Below are 14302 nucleotides of genomic sequence, written 5' to 3'. Positions count from 1 at the left end.
ATCTACCCAATAAAGAGTTCAATGTAATGATTATAAAGAAGTTGGAAGAACTCGAGAGAAAATTGGATGAACAGAAAAGTAAGAAGTTTATAACAAAGAGTTAGAAAATATAAAGAAGAACCAAACAGAGCTAAAGAATACACTAACTAAAATTTAAAATACACTAGAAGGAATACACAGATTAGATGATACAGAAGAATACATCAGACAGCTGGAGGACAGAGTAGTGGAAATCACTGAATCTGAATATAAAAATGAATAAAAGAATAAAAAGAAATGAGGACAGTTTCGATATCTCTAGGACAACATCAAGTGTACTAACATTCACATTATAGGGGTCCCATAAGGAGAAGAGAGAGAGAAAGGGGCAGAGAACATATTTAAAGACATAATAGCTGAAAACTTCCCTAACCTGGGAAAGGAAACAGACATCCAGGTCCAGGAAGCACAGAGAGACCCAAACAGGATCAACCCCAAAAGGACCACACCAAGATACACTGTAATTAAAATAGCAAAAATTAAAGACAAACAGAGAAAATTAAAGGCAGCATGAGAAAAGCAACAAGTTATATACAAGGGAACTCCCATAAGGTTACCAGGAGACTTTTTTTTTTTTTTTTGCGGTACACGGGCCTCTCACTGTTGTGGCCTCTCCCGTTGCGGAGCACAGGCTCAGGACGCGCAGGCTCAGCGGCCATGGCTCACGGGCCCAGCCTCTCCGTGGCATGTGGGATCTTCCCAGACTGGGGCATGAACCCATGTCCCCTGCATCGGCAGGTGGACTCTCAACCACTGCGCCTCCAGGGAAGCCCACCAGGAGACTTTTGAGCAGGAACACAGCAGGCTGGAAATGAGAGCCCTGATATATTTAAAGTGATGAAAGGAAAAAAACCTACAACAAAGAATACACTATTTGACAAGGCTTTCACTCAGATTTGATGGTGAGATAAAAATTTTTAGAGAGAAGCAAAAGTTAAGAGTTCAGCATCACAAACCAGGTTTATAAGAAATGTAGAGGGACTCCTTTAAGAGGAAAAGAAAAGGCCACAACTAGAAACATAAAAATTGCAAAAAGAAAAACCTCATTGGTAAAGGCAAACAGTAAAGGTAGTAAATCAACTATGTATAAAGCTAGTAGGTTTAGCTTTAGAAGAGTAGGTTATAAGACAGAAGAATTAAAATCATCTATGTCCAAAAAAAGTAGTTAAGGGATACTTGAAACAAAGAGATGTAAAATATGATGTCAAAAACAATAAATATGGGACAGAATATCAATAAAAAAACATTGACTTTAAATGACACATTATACCAGGTGGATTAATAGATGTATACAGAACATCCATCCAAAAGCAGCAGAATACACATTCTTTTCAAGTGCACATGGAATGTTCTCCAAAACAGATCACATGCTAGGCCACAAAACAAGTTTCAGTAAATTTACAAAAACTGAAATCATATCAAGTATCTTTTCTTTTTTTTTTTCTTTTTGTTTGTTTGGGTTTTTTTTAACATCTTTATTGGGGTATAATTGCTTTACAATGGTGTGTTAGTTTCTGCTTTATAACAAAGTGAATCAGTTATACATATACATATGTTCCCATATCTCTTCCCTCTCGCAAGTATCTTTTCTGACCACAACACTATGAGACTACAAGTCAATTATAGGGGAAAAAAAACTGCAGAAAACACAAACACATGGAGGCTAAACAATATGCTAGTAACAACCAATGGATCACAAAAAAAATCAAAAAAGAGATTAAAAAATACCTGGAGACAAATTGAAATGAAATCACAACAATCTAAAATATACTGGACACCACAAAAGCAGTTCTAAGAGGGAAATTTATAGCAATACAAGCCTACCTCAGGAAACAAGAAAAATCTTAAATAAACAACCTAATCTTACACATAAAGGAACTAGAAAGAAGAACAAACAAAATCCAGTGTTAGAAGAAGGAAAAAAATCATAAAAATCAGAGCAGAAATAAATGAAATAAAGACTAAAATATAATTTAAAAGATCAGTGAAACTAAGAGCAGGTTCATTGAAAATATAAACAAAATTGATAAACCTTTAGCCAGATTCATCAAGGAAAATAGAGAGAGGGCCCAAATCAATAAAATCAGAAATGAAAAAGGAACAAATACAACTGATACCACAAAAACACAAAGAATCATGAGAGTTTACTAGAAACAATTATATGCCAATAAAATGGACAACTTAGAAGAAATGGACAATTCCTAGAACTGTACAATCTCCCAAGACTGAACCTGGAAAAATTGAAAGTATGAACACACCAAGTACCAGTAATGAAATTGAATCATTAATTTAGAAAAAGAAAAAACTCCCAACAAACAAAAGTCCAGGACCTGGTGGCTTCATAGGTGAATTCTGCCAAACATTTAGGAAGAGTTAACACCTACTCTTCTCATCCTATTCCAAAAAACTGCAGAGGAAGGAATGCTTCCAAACTCATTCTACATGGCCAGCATCACCCTTATACCAAAACCAGACAAAGATGTCACAAAAAAAGAAAATTATAGGTCAATATCACTGATGAACACAGATGTAAAGATCTTCAACAAAATATTAGCAAACAGAATTCAACAATACATTATAAGGATCATAAACCATGACCAAGTGGGATATCTCCCAGGGATGCAAGGATGGTACAATATCCACAAATCAATCAATGTGATAAACCACATTAACAAATCGAAGAATAAAAACCATATGATCATCTTAATAGATGCAGAAAAATCTTTTGACATAATTCAACATCCATTTTTGATAAAAACTCTCAAGAAAGTGGGTACAGAGGGGCCATACCTCACCATAATAAAGGCCATACATAATAAGCCCACAGCTAACATCATACTCAACGGTGAAAAGCTGAAAACATTTCCTCTAAGATCAGGAACAAGACAAGGAGACCGAATATTCCCACTGTTATTCAACATAGTACTGGAAGCCCTAGCCACAGCAATTAGACAAGAAAAAGAAATAAAAGGAATCCAAATTGGAAAAGAAAAAGTAATATTGTCACTGTTTGCAAATGGCATAATACCATACATAGCAAATCCTAAAGACACCATCAAAAACTACTGGAGCTCATCAATGAATTCTGTAAAGTTTCAGGATGCAAAATTAATATACAGAAATCTGTGTCATTCCTATACACTAATGTCAAACTATTTGAAAGACAAATTATGAAAACAAACTAATTTAACATCACATTAAAAAGAATGAGATACCTAGGAATAAATATAACTAAGCAGGTAAAAGACTGTATTTAAAAAACTATAGAACACTAATGAAAGAAACTGATGATCACACAAACAGATGGAAAGATATACTGTGTTTATGGAATGGAAGAATTAGTATTGTTTAAATGACCATACTCTCCAAGGCAATCTACAGATTTAGTGCCATCTTTATTAAAGTACCAATGCCAGTTTTCACAGAACTAAAACAAATAATTTTAAAATTTGTATGGAAACACAAAAGACCCCAAATAGCCAAAACAATCTTGAGAAAGAACAAAGCTTGAGGTATTATGCCCCTTGATTTCAAACTATATTACAAAGCAATCAAAACAGTATGGCACTGGCACAAAAACATACCCAGAGATCAATGGAATAGAACAGAGACTCCAAGTGATCTCACACTTATAATGGGCAATTAATCTGTGACAAAGGAAGCAAGAATATATAATGGGGAAAAGATAGTCTCTTCAACATATGATGTTGGAAAACCGGACAGTACAGGCAAAAGAATCAAACTAGACCACTCCCTTATACCATGAACAAAAATAAATTCAAAATGGATTAAAGACTTAAATGTAAAACCTGAAACCATAAATCTTCTAGAAGAAAACATAGGCAGTACACTCTTTTACATCGGTATTTCTCATATTTTTCTGGATATTTCTCCTCAGGCAAGGGAAAAAAAAGTGAAAATTAAAAAAATAGGACTACATCAAACCAAAAAGTTTTTTTCCACAGCAAAGGAAACTATCAACAAAATGAAAAGGCCACCTACTTAATGGAAGAAGATATTTGCAAATGATATATCTGATAATGTGATAATATCCAAAATATACAAAGAATTCATACAACTGAATATCCAAAAACAAACACCCCAGTAAAATATGGGCAGAAGATCTGAATAGACATTTTTCTAAGAAAGACAGACATGGTCAAAGACATATGAAAAGATGCTCAATGTCACTAATTATCAGGGAAGTGCAAATCAAAGATATCACCTCACACCCATCAGAATGGCTATTATATAAAAAAAATAACTATTGGTAAGGATGTGGAGAAAATGTTACCTTTTGTTGGTGGGAGTGTAAATGGGTGCAGCCACTATGGAAAACTGTATGAAGGTTCCTCAAAAAAATTAAAAATACAACTACCACATGATCCAGCAACTGTACTCCTGGATATTTATCTGAAGAAAATAAAATTACTAACTAGAAAAGATATATCCAACCCTATGTTCATTGCAGTATTACTCACAATAATACATACATATGCACGTATCACATATTCTCTATTCATGTATCTATTGATGGCCACTTAGATTGTTTCTATATCTTGATTATTGTATACATATACATACACATACAATGGAATATTATTCAACTATAAAAAGAATGAAATCGTGCCATTTGCTCCAATATGGATGGACCTAGACGGTATTATGCTAAGTGAAACAGTCAGACAGTGAAAGATTAATACTGTATGAGTTCACCTATATGGGGAATCTGAAAAACAAAACAAATGAACAAACTTAACAAAGCAGAGAAAGAGTCATAGATACACAGAACAGACAGGTGGTTGCCAGATGAGAGGTGACTGGGGGAGGAAGAAATAGGTGAGGGACATTAAAAGATACAAACTTTCAGTTACAAAATAAAAGAGTCACAGTTATGAAATGTACAGTGTGGAGAATATAGCCAATAACTATATAATATCTTTGTATGGTGACAGACAGTAACTAGACTTTTCATGGTGATCATTCTAAAATGTATAGAAATATAGAATCACTATGTTGCGTAACAGGGATTAACATAGTGTTATAGATCAAACATACTTCAAAACCAACCAAACAAACAAAACACTCATAGAAAAAGAGATCAGATTTGTGGTGATCAGAGGTGGGGTTTGGGGTGAGGGGGAATTGGAGGAAGGCAGTCAAAAGGTACAAATTTCCAATTATAAGATAAATAAGTACCGAGGATGTAATGTACAACACGATAAATACAATTAACACTGTTGCATGTTATATGTGAAAGCTAAGAGACTAAATCCTGAGTTCTCACAACAAGGAAAAAAAAATTTTTTCTATTTCTTTCATTTTGCATCTTTATGAGATGATGGATAGTCACTAAACCTTTTGTGATAATCATTTCATGATGTATGTAATTCAGATCATTATGCTGTACATCTTAAACTTATACAGTGCTCTACATCAATTATATCTCAATAAAACTGGAAGAAAAAAAAGAAAGAAAAAGTCAGGTGCTTCTTAAATATATACCACGTGTAGACCATGTTGTGTTTGTTTTATGTCAGATCGGAACAAATATACTGTGATAATCATATAACTATTTCCCACTCCTCACCCTCTGGGTTCATGATGAGACATCACCTTCTGATTTTCTGAGGTCGGGTAGAATCTAGTAAATTGCGAGAAGTGTTGTTTGCCACTTCATTGTTGATGCTACACCCTCCACATCTCTAGTTTCCTTCTGGCACTGTGCCCAGCAACATTGTGCATGGTGGCTGCTTCTTCAGCCTGGGTTGCTGAGTAACTGAGCAGAGCCCCGCAGGCAATCCACAGTGAGTATGTATATGGACAAGAGATGAATTTTTGTTGTTTCAGTCTCTTTAATTTTGAGGAAGCCTATTTTGCAAAATAATCTAGTCTATCCTGACCAATACACATATCTTTTATATTTGGTAAAAATTCACACTCAATTTCAGGTGCCTTAAACAAGTATCTTTCTCTTTGAGGTGCCTCCCCAGGATTATGTGTTCATAATATAACCCATATTTTAAGGCATAAAATTTCAAACATATTTTCCCAATTTGGTGGAAATCACTCCATTATCATTATAATAATGTAATTATTTAAAAAATATATATGCCATAATAATCATTATAAATTATTTTATTTATCTAGATGTCTATTTGTATAAAGGAAAATCCAAGGAAACAGAACTTCTTATTCTAGCCAAACCATGGATTATCTGGTCTGTGAAGGGAGACTAAGGCAAAAGAAAGGTTTCCAGTAGGTTTACTAAAATACTAACCTTCATAACTCCTATTTTAATTTAGTTCTCGAAATTTGGCAACTTTCATTGTACTGGAGAGTAGCATAGAAGTTTGAAATATTCCCTGTGCATTCTAAAATATATAACATAACTGTAGATTTACAGTAAGAAGGGATGGCAGAGTACATACAACAGATAGATAGATAAATGATAGATTTATAGATACATATGTAAATAAATCTATTCAACAATTAGCACTAATTATATGCAATGCACAAAGACGCTGGCAATGAAATATGAGATCCTGGGAATATAGCAGTTAACATGAAAACCATGCCTTTAACATCTAGTGGATATAAACGTATAGATGACAATATCCAAAAACCTAAAAAGCTTAATTAGAATTAAATGGGATGATTATTTAGTCAACTGGAAGATCAGGTAATCATCATAGACCTTTAGCTTATAAATAATTTATTTCTCTGTTAAGCTTAAGAAGGTGAATATTTGTTAAAGCACCAGGCATAGTGTACACCCTTGTAACAAAACTTTGAGTGAATACAAAACAGAGCCACTAATCATACTGACATGAAATAGAACATGTAACACATTCATGCTCAGTGTGAACAGTTGATTTAGACTGTGAGCCTAGGCCTCAACTGTTCAAAAGGCTGAGAATGTATTTCCCAATAAGTTCCATTTCTTAAAATTTTAATTTTAAGAAGCTTGATGATTACAATTAGGTTTAAGTTTATGACGCCTGGCAGGTGCATATCCCATTCCCAACCCATCTTCTTCTTCTTTTTTTTTTTTTTTTTCCTGTAAACAAGTTAGGTAAAAAGCCAAGATCTTAAAACTCAGGGTTGGTATAAATACAAACCAAGAAAACTCCCTTGCAAACATCTCATTAGGCCAGAAATTCATTTTTAACACAAATCAAGCCAAACCACTTAGAGTTTGTGTAGAAATTCTGCTTGATTCAATACTACTTCTGTCATAGAGACACACACACCCTGTTGCGGCCCAGGGCAGGCTGCCCCAAAATGTACCTAAATGGCATATTGATTATTTTGAATTAAAGTTACTTAAGAAAGAGGGACAAGAGGGACACTTTGACCCTCCTCTCTGTCTCCCTGAAAGCAGGAAATAAATCTCTTACATGAAAGCTACACTCCCTGCATCTGGAAGTAGAAGGACACCCTTATCACCAGAGACAGGGAATTGAAGCCTAGAATCCTGTATAAACAAACCTTGTTACTTCTTTAATTTACTACCCAAGCCCAAAGTCTGTTTAGATTCTTCACTAATTAAGTGACTGAATCCTAAGTTTCTTTGTCCTGTCCTGTAGTATTTTGAAAGCAATGCATATCTGCAGATTTCATTCACTGAAGACTGTCTCCTGTGTTTTCCAGAGCATAATGATGTCTTTTTCTTCTCCCTTGAGATAGATTTCTCACATACAGCTTGTATTTAAAGATCCCAACAAGAAAACCAAAGGAAAGCTCTGAGTGACTGCTAAGGTATATAACACAGCCTGAGTGGTTGTCTAACGAAGATTCAGTGAATTTCCACTCTTCCTTTATCAAACTCTCTTCCCTCCCTCCTCTTGCCTGACCAAATATTTTCAGTTAGTAGGTTACTTTTCCTCTGTCATCTGATGAGCTAAATTCTTATAGCATAACACAAATGATTTCTCCTTTTTTTTTTAATATAGGTGGATTTGAACCCAATAGAGTATCCTTAAGTGGGCAAGCCTAACAATAGCATCAACAGGGTAATTTACATATTCTATGTCCATGTTACTCAAGCTACATTCAATGACAGGAATACTGTCCCACAAGATGTTAATTATGTTTTCTAGGATAAAGTACTTTGGATCAAATACATTTAGATTATATTACATTGTACAATATCATACAGGCATCTTTACTGAAGAAGTCAGACCCTTAAATGTGCTAATGTGCAATTTAAATCTCCAGTGGATAGACAGTATAAAGACAGAACTGGGAAAGTATACTGGGTACCCCATATAGTAGGTGCAATATGAGATGTGTCACGCTCTTCCACACTATATTTCCTCCAATATTAAATTCACCCATTTCTCGTGTAATCTGAAGTTACTTACTGTTTTAAAATGCTTCTTACATATTCGCTATTTAAAAAATAGGACGCATATAATTTTGCTATTTGCCTGATTTATTGATCCTGGACTCAAGGGAAGAGCCAAATCATAATAACCTTCATGCAGCAATGTCTAGGTAAACAAGACACGCAGCACCGATAAGCACATAGTAAATCACATTTCAGGAGTTTATGAGGAAAATCTAGAAGGGGATCTCTAAGAACAAGAATTTCAACAAATGCTACCGCCATATTCTTCATGAAATATAAAATGTTATGTTGCTGGAAATGATAAAAACTGGGAGCAAATCATTTAAATATCACAATAAGAAAACATTACTTGCTCTTTCCAGTGTGTGCATTATTCAGTATGTACTTTATAGAGCTAGGTTGGTGATACTTGTACTTTACATCTCATATTGTACAACTTGGCAACATGACGGCAATATAATCTAGAATATTCCATCTAGATCTGTTTTTGCTATTCAAAGGATCATAGTACTAGACATATGTGCTGAATTAAGGGCAAATATAATATGCAGTGTTTCCTTGAATTTGAACATGGATTTTTTTCTTAATTTCATGGAATACCTATTGTTATCTTGAGGGATACAGGTGTCTCAGGAAATATAGTTTGAGAAGTCTTATTCTGAGTTGCCCTCTGACTAAACAATTATTAACAGCAGGGCTTTCTTTGATGTCTTTAGCAACTAACTATGAGAGGCTCCAAACTGTACTAACACTGATTCTCTCTCTCTCTCTCTCTCTCTCTCTCTCTCTCACTCTCTCTCTGGTAATTTCATCCGTGGATACATGGCATAAGGCAGTAGGGCAAAACAAAGTGCTACCTCCATCTCTTCTGCCTTCTCTCATAACCACATGAAATTACTTTCTTTCTTCTGAGACCTCAAAGATGGTCATCATGTTGTTGACCTCAGGCTGGCTGAGTCTTTGGAAAAGCATATAGATGAGCCATTTAACTAGATAGGAATAGAAGTCTACTCTAGTTTACTATTGGTATTGCTTGAAAATTTATCAATCAACAATATAATTCAGTATTATCAGAGGCCAGAAATAGCTATTCAGTTAAACATGCCAAGAACATATATCTACTCTCAAATATTTTCAAGCTAGTGAAAGTAGGCAAGGTCAGAAGCAAGACTTAAAAGGATGAAGTAAAATAGAGAACTAAGTTATAGTCAGTTTTGATAGTTGGCAAAAGAGAAAATAAGCAGGGCAGGTATCATTACTTTCACAAAATAAAGATAAGAACATTTAATTTTGATAATCAAATAAAGTAATATAGTGAGTACATTTTCTTTGTAAAGAAGATCCCCCCCCCAAAAAAGTAAATGCTTAGGACATGATTTTTTTTAATTTACAATGGTATATAGACATATGATAGTCACTGTCTTTGAACTGTAATCTTAAATACTGTCACATCAGCTTCAAAGGTTCAATTTTTTCTGAAAGAAAAAAATTAGGTCACAATTTATTCTACTCTCACTTCCCAGAAGAAAGCTGACTTTCCTGTGATATTGCTTGTAGCAAGAACATAGCTCATTAAAACATGAATGGATAAAAAAGTAGAAAACCATGAAAATTAATCCAATGTTTTTAATTCTTGAAAACCAACTTTATGGTTTAAATAGATTTGTGTGTACAAATAAACAGTATATATGTACAAGATAAAACAATTCTATCCAAAGGGAGGTAGATTAGATAATTTAGAAAGCATAGACCAGATGATGATAATATCTAGAGATAAGAAACTATTTTGTAATGACAGAATGGAAGAATGGTCTTAGAGACTGCAGAACACAAAGTTAAAAGGAGCCCACATCCTGATGACATCACAGAGTCTCTGTGACATACTGATCCCCGGCTGCCTAATTTCAGTCTTCTATGACTTGGGAGAAAAATAAATTTCTATTGTATTTTAGTCGTTGTTATTTTTTAGACCTCATACATAGAGGCTGAATGCAATTTCAAATTGAAACACTTGCCCTATCAAGAAGTTCTGTTCTTTTAAAGCATATGATTACAATCTCTGAGTCAATGGCACGATCTAGCTGCAAAAAAATGTACAAAATGTGGCTGTAGTAAAGAGGTATTGTACTCGCAAAAAATAATCAAATAACAATTCCTTTATACTATGTGCCTGAGAGATTATTTCTGGAAAACTGTGCTCATGTCTACATGCAATATTTTAAGGAACACACTGGCCAATCACAGTGCATCTATTCATAAAATAGTCCTGAAGGACCAGAAACCCATGTCACATGTTGGGGTGAGGGGGTAGAAGCAGAATTTTTAACTCAAGAAATAATATTTGGACCAGCATAATATCTGTCATGGTTTTTGAAAGTGTCATAAAAAATTAGTTACTATTTAAAGGTACTTTATAGAATAAAACTATAACCCATGTACGTAAGAGATGATACTATCCCTTCAGTAGAGTATTCCACAACAGACTAGCCTACTCCCTCATGTAGTGAGTTTTTGCTACCTGGAATATGGAAGCAAATGCTTAATCAGCACCTCCCAAGAATATCACAGGAGATATTCCTACAATTCATGTAAAGACATGATCTCTAGGAGTCACCCTAATATTTAGAGTCTTTAAAAATTCTTCAATAATTAAAAGAAAATATATAAAAAGGAAATAACAAATGGGAAGTCTTTGTGAGAACTTAAATGATTTAATAACTTTCTGAGGATGTAAATATGATAAAAAACAAATCATATGGGAAAAAGTATATATAATATGTGTACGAATATAAACACATATATGTATGTCAACTTACGAAAAAAAAAGAATACATCTATTTTTCAGATACTGATTTGAAAATTTGACTAAAATGCATATAAAATAGAGACATCAGAGTCAATACACCTGAAAAACTGTATTTCAGCTCACAGAGTAACCCTCCAATCCTCTTTTACCCTTGCCCCTGCACACTTTCTCTCTTCCCCTACCTCCATGTATATTTTGTTATCAGTAAGGAAAAAAAACAAAATGAGAACATAAGCAACAACAACAAAACTACAACAAATTTTTTTTTTTTTTTTTTTTTGGTACGCAGGCCTCTTACTGTTGTGGCCTCTCGTCGCGGAGCACAGGCTCCGGACGCGCAGGCCCAGCGGCCATGGCTCACGGGCCCAGCCGCTCCGTGGCATGTGGGATCCTCCCGGACTGGGACACGAACCCGTGTCTCCTGCATCAGCAGGCGGACTCTCAACCACTGTGCCACCAGGGAAGCCCCAAAATATATTTTTATCACAAAGGAAACTCCAATGAGCCGGCTATATGAATTCAAGGGAATCCACTAAGAGACTAAGCTAAGGAAAGATTTGAGTAGAGTAACACTACGGATATACTGCATTCTAATATGCTCAACTATAAAAGCTCCAGCCTCAGTCTATGAAAAATAGTTGAGAATTACCTAACTAATAGTTCAAGAAAGACATTCCTCTATTGCTTACCTTACATTCCCCTCAGGCATCTGGAGGATATTTATCTTCCTACAGCTCAAAATACATGAGCCGCAGAAAACGGTCAGACATGCAATTGCACTGGTTGAACTACTTCCCATTACTAATGAAGTGAAGCTGTCGTGCCTAATGAGTTTACTCCCATTTAACCTAGCCTACAGTCATGCTTGAGGGTTCAGCCATGAATCTGTGTGACAATGATGATGACAATCATGGGGCACATTTCTTATCATTCACTACATTTTCTGCCTCAGTAGTCGGTAAGCCTACATGCCAATCCCAGGAACCATCATTACAGAATCCCTTTCCACTGACACTTTTTCCCAAGAAGCACGATATATAACATGGCATGCAATCTACTGTGAATTACTGTGAATGAGTAACATCAATTCATGACAAAGTCCTGGGACAGTAGCACACAAGGATCTACAATGAATCTTAAAATAGCCAGGCCTATGTATCATTTATACAAACCTGGCACAATCAGAAATCATTTCTAGACGATGGACACAAAGTTGGAGGGAACACGGGAATTCTTTTATTCAGGAGTACTCTGCAAAACGTATATGAATACAGAAGGACAAAGAAGGTATTTTTTTTTTGCAGTATATTACAATTATCTATTTTCTTTATAAAAGTGGTATATTACAGGTAATTCTAAAAATAAAAAGAAGGGGAAAAATTCATAGTTCAGGACCCCAACACATCCACGGCTAGCTAACATTTCACGTTTTGTCCTTTTAGACTTCTTTCGCTAAACATATATTTTATATAGTTATAATGGGACTTATAATGTACTTTATTATGCTTAAGTATTATGTATATGCTTAAGTATTATGCTATAATGGGACTTGTAATGTAACTTTATTATGCTTTCCTCATTTAATTTAAATTGAAGTATATTCTCATGTTTTACATGAGATCAGAAAAAATACTATGACAACAAATTGTTGCAATGTAATGTATTAACCCATCCTCCTCTATTTTGAACATTTATTTCCAAGTTTTCCTATTATAAAGAGCATTATGACTAACAATTTTACTGCAAGTGTGTGTATATATATATATTTTTTCACATTTAAGATGATTCTTTTAAAACAGAGTCTCAGAAGTTGAATTACGCAAAGGCATGGGCATTTTAAAGCAGATCTACACAGGCTGAATTGCAGGCAACTGCTCTTACAGGTCAGAATATCTTTTCTTAAAGCACCTGATAAAGCCTAGTATCAATAAAGAATTTGATTTCATAATACAGTTGCCTATTTACAGAGGGCTAGTATAATCTATTATGGTTTTTAAGTTCAGAAGTTCAGATTTGCTATTAATTCAACTGAATTTACTCTTTTGAACAGGGAAATGTCTTTGTTCTCACTTCCTTTTACATCTTTCTTTCATAAAAAGTCTGTGTCTATGTCACATTCCCTCAGGATTTCATTTTTTATTAGAAAATTTTCAGTTAGTTCGATAAATTGGTCAATGAAGCTATGATGGTGGAAAATACCACTACCCTTTCCTAGTTAATGCTTTTTCACTTTACTCAAATGTACATATCTACAGAACATCCTTAAAGAAATTCCTAATAAAGAATGCCTTGGAAATTTTATATGTAGTAATGGGTCACTAGGGAAGATATTTTGTGAACAAGAATGCTAGTCCTTATGAAATTATAAAATGTTCAAGCCTCTAGCCTTTGCTATGTCATCTACACACAACCATACGCACACACATACTAGAATCTACATAATCAAATCTTGAATGTTTCCACATATGTCTAGGATCAGAAAAGACTTAGTTTAAATTCCTGGTCAAGTTCTTAAAAGCTCTTATTAAGTCACTTAATCTCTTTTTAGGTAACATTTCCAAATCTGTAAAGTGTAAGTAAACCACCCAAATTATAAGATAGTCATGAGATTACATGTGAACACTGTTAGAGAAAATGTAAAACTGTACACACATATTTTGTACAGTGATAAGCAATAATAGAAAATGGAATTATAATGTGATTGAGAAAGGAAAATTTCCCCGTGCCTCTTAAGGAAGCTCGGTCCTGCTGGCACCTTGACTTCGGCCCAGTAAAACTGAGTTTGGATTTCTGACTTCCAGAACTTTAAGAGTATAAATACGTGTTGCTTTAAGCCAAAAAGTTTGTGGCAATTTGCTAAAGCAACCATAGGAAGCTAATACACAGGTACATATCTGATAGGCTATTTAAATCCCAAGGGATTAAATGTCTCTAGCTCCAATCACAGTTTCTAAGAAAATAAAAAGTCACCAAGGAGTGATTCATTCCACATCTTTACATATGGAAATAATGGCATATATAGAGATTGGGCACTTTGCAAGTGTATCTATCACTGTATCCTTTATCTTGTAAATTCTTAGATGGTGGCAATCACATTCTCTTAA

The sequence above is a fragment of the Tursiops truncatus genome, chromosome 6 (genome assembly GCF_011762595.2).
Source record: "Tursiops truncatus isolate mTurTru1 chromosome 6, mTurTru1.mat.Y, whole genome shotgun sequence".
NCBI lineage: Eukaryota > Metazoa > Chordata > Mammalia > Artiodactyla > Delphinidae > Tursiops > Tursiops truncatus.
This window is presented reverse-complemented; position numbering follows the sequence as displayed.